The sequence below is a fragment of the Dama dama genome, chromosome 19 (genome assembly GCF_033118175.1).
Source record: "Dama dama isolate Ldn47 chromosome 19, ASM3311817v1, whole genome shotgun sequence".
Taxonomy (NCBI): Eukaryota; Metazoa; Chordata; class Mammalia; order Artiodactyla; family Cervidae; genus Dama; species Dama dama.
In genome coordinates this window covers 15,912,368-15,920,642 of record NC_083699.1, presented here as the reverse complement: position 1 = coordinate 15,920,642, position 8,275 = coordinate 15,912,368, and positions in this window count along the sequence as shown.

Below are 8,275 nucleotides of genomic sequence, written 5' to 3'. Positions count from 1 at the left end.
CATGTGATTCCAATTATTTAAAAGTCAAAAATAAGTAAAAATAATTTATTGTGATAAAGTCAAAATAACAGTTATCTTTGGGAAATAGTGACAGAGAAGGATGCATATACTAGTAATGTTCTTTATCTTGATCTGAATGGATCACATGTGTAACAAAGTTGCACACTTAACATTTCTGCACTTCTCATTACATGTGCTATACTTCTGTAAATTTAATATAGTAATTTTAAGAATATAATATGCCTAAACTGAATGGAAGTGAGTCAGCAGATCAAAAGCTGTTTCATTTACAGACTTTTAGTAAGGAGCTTGATGCAGAGATATTAACTACTTTCTAGGCTTACTATGTAACTTTCTTATTTTATGGTATGGCTATTTTGATACAATGTCTTCTCTGTGCAAGTAAATTTTTTACCATGGAAATGCCAAATATTTAACAAAATCTTCAGTGTTTATCAGGAAGTTTGACATGTGTGTGTACTCAGTCATGTCTGACACTGTGTGACCTCATGGACTATAGTCTTCCAGGCTCCTCTGTCCATGGGGTTTTCCAGGCAAGAATACTAGAGTAGGTTCCCATTTCTTCCTCCAGGGGATCTTCCCGATCCAGGGATCAAACCCATGTCCCTTGTGTCTCCTGCATTGGCAGGTGGGTTCTTTACCACTCTGCCACTTTCAATTCTTTACCACTGAAGCCCTTGGCATCACACATATACATATTTGACAATGTGCTAGTTATGAGCAACTATCTGTGTCTCTAGTGACAATCCCTGGTTGTGCACACTCTTTCAGATAAATCCCATTTAGCCTGCCAGCTTCTGACCCTCAGTGACCCCACAACTTAATTCACCAAGGCCATTTGTAGGGAATAACAGAAAAGTGACTAAAATGTACTTAACTCTAAATGGCCATCTCAAAGCAATCTTAGATGACATTTTCATCCTTCTGAATACAAATCTGAGGTAAGTCCACTCATACAACAGTAATGGGCACTGATTTGCCCAGATTTATAATGAGCAGAGCAAGATGATCAACAATGAGTCCTCATAATACTAGTTTAGTATTTGAAAAATCTTTCTGATCTTCCTAGGATAAGAAACACAATCTGTTATCTAAACAGCCAAAGTCTGCAGATTATCCACCTTGACAAGGAACTCAATAAGTGTCCTGGCCACAGTCAGTCCAAAGATGAGACTACACAAAGGATAATGGTTTGGAAACCCAAATATAATTTAAAACAATCCTGTCCCCCAAATGGGCTAAAAGTAAACCAGAAACAAAGTAGACAAATTACCCTTGTAGGTTAGACACGGTGTGGGGTGACTAGATGCATTAAAAAGGAAGATGAAGATGATTTTACTGTCCCAAAAGACTTAAACAGAAAACAGCTCTTTTTGTATGGACACAGGAAATTAGAATATCTATCTGTTGGTAGGTTTGTGAGTTCTCTAGAAGTGAGACATGTTTAGGAGGCGTTCCACCTCCCCTATTAGGAAACCTAAGGTGAGAGCACAAGTTATAAAATTGAAGTTTTAAGGAACTTAGTCATAACTTTTAAAATTACCTAGCAGACAGTTGGTATTTTAATTTCAATATATGTAAGTTTTAAATTATTTTCAAAATAAAATGTTCCTGTTGCATTATATGAGAATTTTCAAATGAGCACCATAATTTGTTTCAGTGAATAACTCTTAATACAGAGCTTCTCGCTTTGCTTGCATCTTTGCTCCAGTCATGTCTACACCTGCTTTTTTTCATAAAAGCAATAATGAAGGTAGCTTCCTGAATTTTTGGAGATAATACTATGCAGGACAGTGGTTATTAACACTGACTGTACAATTGTCTCATTCAGAAGTTTTAAAAAAAAGATGCCAAGGCCCTGGCCTGACCCAAAGAATTCTGAATTCATTTTCTGGGGTGGAAACTGGCTATTAATAGTCATAATACTTCTTTGGGTGATTCTAGCATTGCAGATAGGATGCCGCCAACAAGTGTAGTGGTTCAGGAAACAGGCTGGAGAGTTAGATTGGTTTAGCTCAGATCAGGGCTCTGTCAACCAAGGCTCAAAGGCCAAATCTAGCCAGTTGCTCATTTCTGTTAGTACAGTTTTTTAACACAGCCATACACATCTTTTTAGTACTTTCTGTGCCTGCTTGCTCCCTCTGAAGGCAGAGTTGACTAGTTGTAACAGAGACTATATGATCCCCAAAGCCTAAAATATTCACTATGGGCGCTTTACAGAAAAAAAAAAAAAAAAAAAGTTCAAATTCTAGATCTTGTTTGAGTGATCCTAAAATTGCTGCTAACTGGAAAACATTTAATATGCAGTACCTGCATGGTTGGGGCAGGGGGAGGGGGGACGTGATAGGAGAATAGAAGCCCTAATTTGAAGAATTTGCATTCTATGGTGTAAACATTTAATTTCAAACCTCCAAAAAGAGACTCCATATACACAGTTGGGAAGATATGCACACAATTCACTCTCACGTGTCATTTTTGAGACGTATGCAAGTTGTTACATGCATCAAAAATGCACTATTATGTTTTATAGTGAGTTGTACCCCACTGTATGAATATACCACAATTTGTTAAATCATGTCTCCTCTTAAGGATGTTTGGATTTTTTTTCCAGTGTTTTGCTAAGATGTTATAAACATATTTTTGCAATATTTATGGCACAAATCTGTTAAATACACTTGCATAAATATTTAGGAACAGAATTGCTGGGTCAGATGCATATTCAACTACATAAGAAAATACTAAACTCTCACAATGCAAAGAAACTTGTATGCCAAAGAAGGAACTGTCCATATTTTACAACCCATCAAAAATATGTAATATTGTAAAGCAAACCATAAATAAAATGCCATACAGAATTTTATGGTATAGAATTTAAAATTGCACACAATAAAATCATGATTTTCTTTTAGATCAGAGGGAAGCAATAATCAATGCATGAAATATGCAAATAAAACCAAGAGCAAAAGAAATTCTATCATCAAATGTCTAGTGAGAGAATACCTCAAATGTCTTTATCCAGATTTTTTATAGGATTACAGTTTTTAAAAATCACACATTCAAATATATACTAAGTTATTCAGATATAGGTAATATAATATTACTACAATCATATGCTATGTATCTGATAATGTTTACAGGTCTTATTTTTAGGAAATCAAAATAACTTTGGTTAAATTATATGAACATTTTCGATGTATAATCCATTCAGCATAGGGGTTAAAAAGGACCTTAATTCTTAGAAATCACTCTTATCAGCCTTGTTTATTCTACATTGTGTACAATTCAAAAACAATTCAAGTATTTTTCCCTTCGTCCTTCAAGTTACTTAGTCTCACAATATTTCTAGCACATAAGTGTAATAAAGAAGTCAGAAAACTGTTAGAAGAGTCATTTTAGTTTACATCTAAACTCATGATCAAAAAATCATAAGACCTCTCAGCCAAAAGATTACATTTTGTGACTGAAGATTGAAAAATATGATTGAAAATTATATCCCAACAAAATGTTTAATTTCACTTTGAACCAGCTGATAATAAGATTGTTTTTCAATACCGATGTTTTGTAATTATTAAGCTCTATACCATAATGGTGCATTTTCAAACTTTAGCTCTTATAAAGTTATAGAAAACATGAGAAAATATACAAATTTGTTGGAGAGAGGCTGAGTACCATGGTATTAAAAATATTTATTCTTGGAGTGTTCATAAGAAATGGCACTACTGGAATTTTATTTTCTTTCCCCTCAAGAAGGCAGGAATTCAGAGAAACAGAAAAACACCTTACAAAGTAAAATGATAAAGAAAAAGGGGAAAGGATGTGGAAAAGGCAGAATCAATGGAAATAAAACTAAAACAAATTCATAGTCACCAATATTAACAAGAGATTATACTGTCCCAATATCTCTTAGGCCATAAAATGGGTCTAAAACATGCTTCTAAAACAAATAGTTTTAAATGGGAGCTGAAAGAGACTATATGCAAAGATATGTAACTCTCAATATGATGTTTTGTTCTCTTTTGTTCTTTGGATGCAGTATTTAGAAGTGGGATTGAATGTAAAATATAGGAAACAAAGGTACAATCTTTAAGAAAGAAGTCTGTGAAATTTTCAAATTGTGCAGTCAAATGAGAAAAGCTACATATAACAACATAACATGGTAAGAAATGCAAACTAAAATCATGAGTGAGAACTGATGAGGTTGTATTTGTAGGAGTAAACCCTAACTGGATCAACATAGATCTGGAAAGCTCAGTGACTTAAGCCATCATATCACTTTTCAAAACAATTTTGAGGGACCTTGCTCTATGCAGGCTTTCAGAAACCCAGGCTCTTTCCCTTCTGTCCTGGTATCACACTGCAGGTCTACAAGGTCTATATATTTTATTAACATCTGACTTTTGCAGCTCTCTGCCTTATGGAGCTTGTTTTAAAGTTTACAGTGTGATTCTTGTGGGTTTTGTTTTTCATTCAATATTTAGATGTTACCTGAAAAACTAAGTAGTCTCCTGATTTATTTGGCTCCAGTCAGCTGTCTAAACTGGTGCACACTCATGCTCAATCATGTCTGACTCTTCGTGACCTATGGATCATAACCCACCAGGCTCCTCTGTCTATGGGACTGTCTAGGCAGGAATACCAGAGTAGGTTGCCATGCCCCCCTCCAGGGGATCTTCCCGGGGATTGAAGTTGGGTCTCCCTCATTACAGAGAGGTTCTTTACCATCTGAGCCACCAAGAAAACCCTCTGAACTGGCGGTCATACTCAAATTTCTTTATATCCTCCTCAAATCTGCTTGCATTTCTTTGGTTACTTGCCACACTCACATACCCATCCCCCTCAATTTAACAGTGGCTGTTTTGGGCTCCAAAATCACTGCAGATGGTGACTGCAGCCATGAAATTTAAAGATGCTTACTCCTTGGAAGGAAAGCTATGACCACGCTAGACAGTATATTAAAAAGCAGAGACATTACTTTGTCAACAAAGGTCCGTCTAATCAAGGCTATGGTTTTTTCCAGTGGTCATGTATGGATGTGAGAGTTGGACTATAAAGAAAGCTGAGTGCTGAAGAATTGATGCTTTTGAACTGTGGTGTTGGAGAAGACTCTTGAGAGTCCCTTGGACAGCAAGGAGATCCAACCAGTTCATCCTAAAGGAAATCAGTCCTGAATGTTCATTGGAAGGACTGATGCTGAAGCTGAAACTCCAGTACTTTAGCCACTTGATGTGATGAACTGATTCATTTGAAAAGACCCTGATGTTGGGGAAGATTGAAGGCAGGAGAAGAAGGGGATGACAGAGGATGAGATGGTTGGATATCATCACCAACTCAATGGACAAGAGTTTGAGTAAACTCCGGGAATTGGTGATGGACAAGGAGGCCTGGCGTGCTGCAGTTCATGGGGTCATAAAGAGTCGGACATGACTGAGTGAGTGAACTGAACTGAACTGATCTTGCAAGTATCTGAAATAATAATCTAGGGGGTGAATATAGCACCATTAATCTCATATTTGTTGCAGCCTGAGTCAATGTTCAGCTGCATAATCTCTATGCATTTTATTCATAGCTCAAAGTTTTTTAGAAATCTAACCTCTCATTGTCTTTGATCTTAAAACTTTTATAATAATGAAAGATCCTCAATTTCTCAATTCTATTTCCTTTCACCTCCAGTTGTTAATTGGTAAATCTTAAAAATTCAGAGCTCACTTAATTCTTGTAATATTGTATGAATGGCAAGAAACAGCAATCAACACACATTTTTCTTTTTTTTTTTTACCTACTGACTTAAAGAGGTATGTGGTCCACTTTCCATCTTGTTGTAGGAACTGCTTTTACCAAATACCTTGCCATTATACAACATAGACATTTTACCAACCTCTGATAACAGTTCTTATGCAACTCACCAGAGTATACTTAAATATGCCACATATTTTAGGTTTTGTTAAAGCATCCTCTCACTTTCTGTACACAATTACTACAAGCTGCAGAATTACAAAATCCCCTAATTTTAACAGGACAGAGGTTTATTTGTCCCCCTATAATCCCACATGAGTCACCAAGGGGCTGCTGGAAGGGAGGAAGAGAAGCAGTTCTGCTCTGTGTAATCACTTAGGGACTCAGCCTCCTTCCATCTTACAGGTCTATTTATCTCTAGGGAAGGGGTCAAGAAGCTTTTTATGTAAAGGGCCAGTGATTAATACTTTAGGCTTTGGGGTCATATGGTCACTGTTAAACCACTCAACACAGCCACTGTAGCCAGAAATCAGCATTAATCAATGGACATGTGTCTATTCCAATAAAACAGTATTGACACAAGAATGTATCCAGCTGCATTTGGCCCACTAGCTGTAGTTTGCCAACCACTGCTCCAGGACTTCAAAGACTTACTGAATTTTCTGTCTACCAGAAAAGGGAATAAACACTGAATGGACCATTTCATGAGAGGCCAAGCCTACAAGGGGCATGTATTACTTCTGCCTACATTCTATTGGTCATAATTTAGTATGATTGTCACCTAACTCCAGGCAGGACAACATCATACACTTTGTGCTCCTAAAACAATAAGGAAATCATTAGCAAAGAGCTAACATGTTTCTTCTAGGCAAATATAAAAGGAAAATATTAATGCCCAGTAGTATATTTGGAATAATTGGCATTTTTAACACCTAAATAAATAGCAGAAGAGAGTTACAATAGATTGTTACTTGTAGAATTCCTGCCTGACTGTTCTTTCTGAGTGTGTTTCTGCTTTTTGCTACATAAGTCTTCTTTCCATAACAAAAATAAGATGTAAAGTTATGTTTTTAGAAACCACATTCAATGTTTTCATTTATGCTCCTATTTCAATGACAGCATCCTTGTGATGTCAATATGATAATTTCTATCATATAGGGATTACTGAAGCTCAAAGAAATTCAGTGATACACTAAATCACAGCTAGTAAAATAGTCAGGTAAGTAGATTTTCTCTAACTTCAAATTCATCCTCTTTGCATGAAGCCAGGAACAGTTCTTATGAAAGTGAAAACCTGTTCCTTGTCATTTTAGCAGCTGGTACTTCTTTTGTAATAGAGGAAATGATGAATTGCTTCAGGTACTTACCATGATGGCCTTTCCCTCAACATGTTTTCTTTAATAATCAGTAAGGGAATTATACTTATTTGGAGAAGATGAAGACAGTGAAGTTGATATTTCAAAAAGAAGTGGTTTAGTTTAGTTTGTATAAAGAAGGGGTTTCCCAGGTGGCACAGTGGTAAAGAAACCTCCTGCCAATGCAGGAGATGCAAGAGATGTGGGTTCGATTCCTTTGTTGGGAAGATCCCCTGGAGGAGGCCACAGAGACCCACTCCAGTATTCTTGCCTGGAGAATCCCATGGACAGAGAAGCCAGGTAGGCTACAGTCCATGGGGTTGCAAAGATTCGGACACAACTGAAGCCACTAAGCAAGCACATATCCCCTTTGGCAATATTCTTCTCAGTGTCCTGAGGGCTGATGATAACCACTGAGCAAATTGTGAAAGGGTTCATTGTGCTCCCAGTGGCCCAGCATCTTAGGTGGAGAAATAAGGGTTCTCAGTCCACAGCCGTCCTCTTGGCTGGTCGCCACTGGGTAATACAATGCCTCAGTGATGGGCTTCAAAATACCAACTCTCAACCTCTGGAACTTGTGAATGTTACCTTCAGTGGGAAAGGTGTAGTTACATTAAGGATGGTGAGATGAAGAAATTCTGCTGGATTACCTGGATGGGTTCTAACTGCCATACTCTGTGCCTTTATAAGAGACAGGCAAAGGGGGATCAGACAGACAGACGCAGAGAAAAGTGTTGAGACAAGACAGACACGGAGATTGGCATGATGTGGCCGCAAGGCAGGGAACCTGGCAGCCCTCAGAAGCTCCAAGAGACAAAGAACAGACTCTCTTCTAGAGCCCTCCAGGTGAGTGCAGCATTGCTGACACAATTTCCATTATTTTAGCCACCAGGTTCATGGCAATTTGTTATAGCTGCCACAGGAAACTAATACAGGTGGTATATTAATAAATGCAACTCTGGAAAAATCTCTACTCTGTGAAGAACAGTGCAAGAGGAAGAAACATTGTTTCTCTTCCGATGTATCATTTCAATCTTGCCACCTCTCCTCCTAGAGTTTATTTAATATTATGAATTAAACAACATTCTTTCTTCTATGCTACCACCTATTATTTGCTTACCCACATTGTCCTAATCAATTCAAACATCTAACTGCAATTTTCCAAA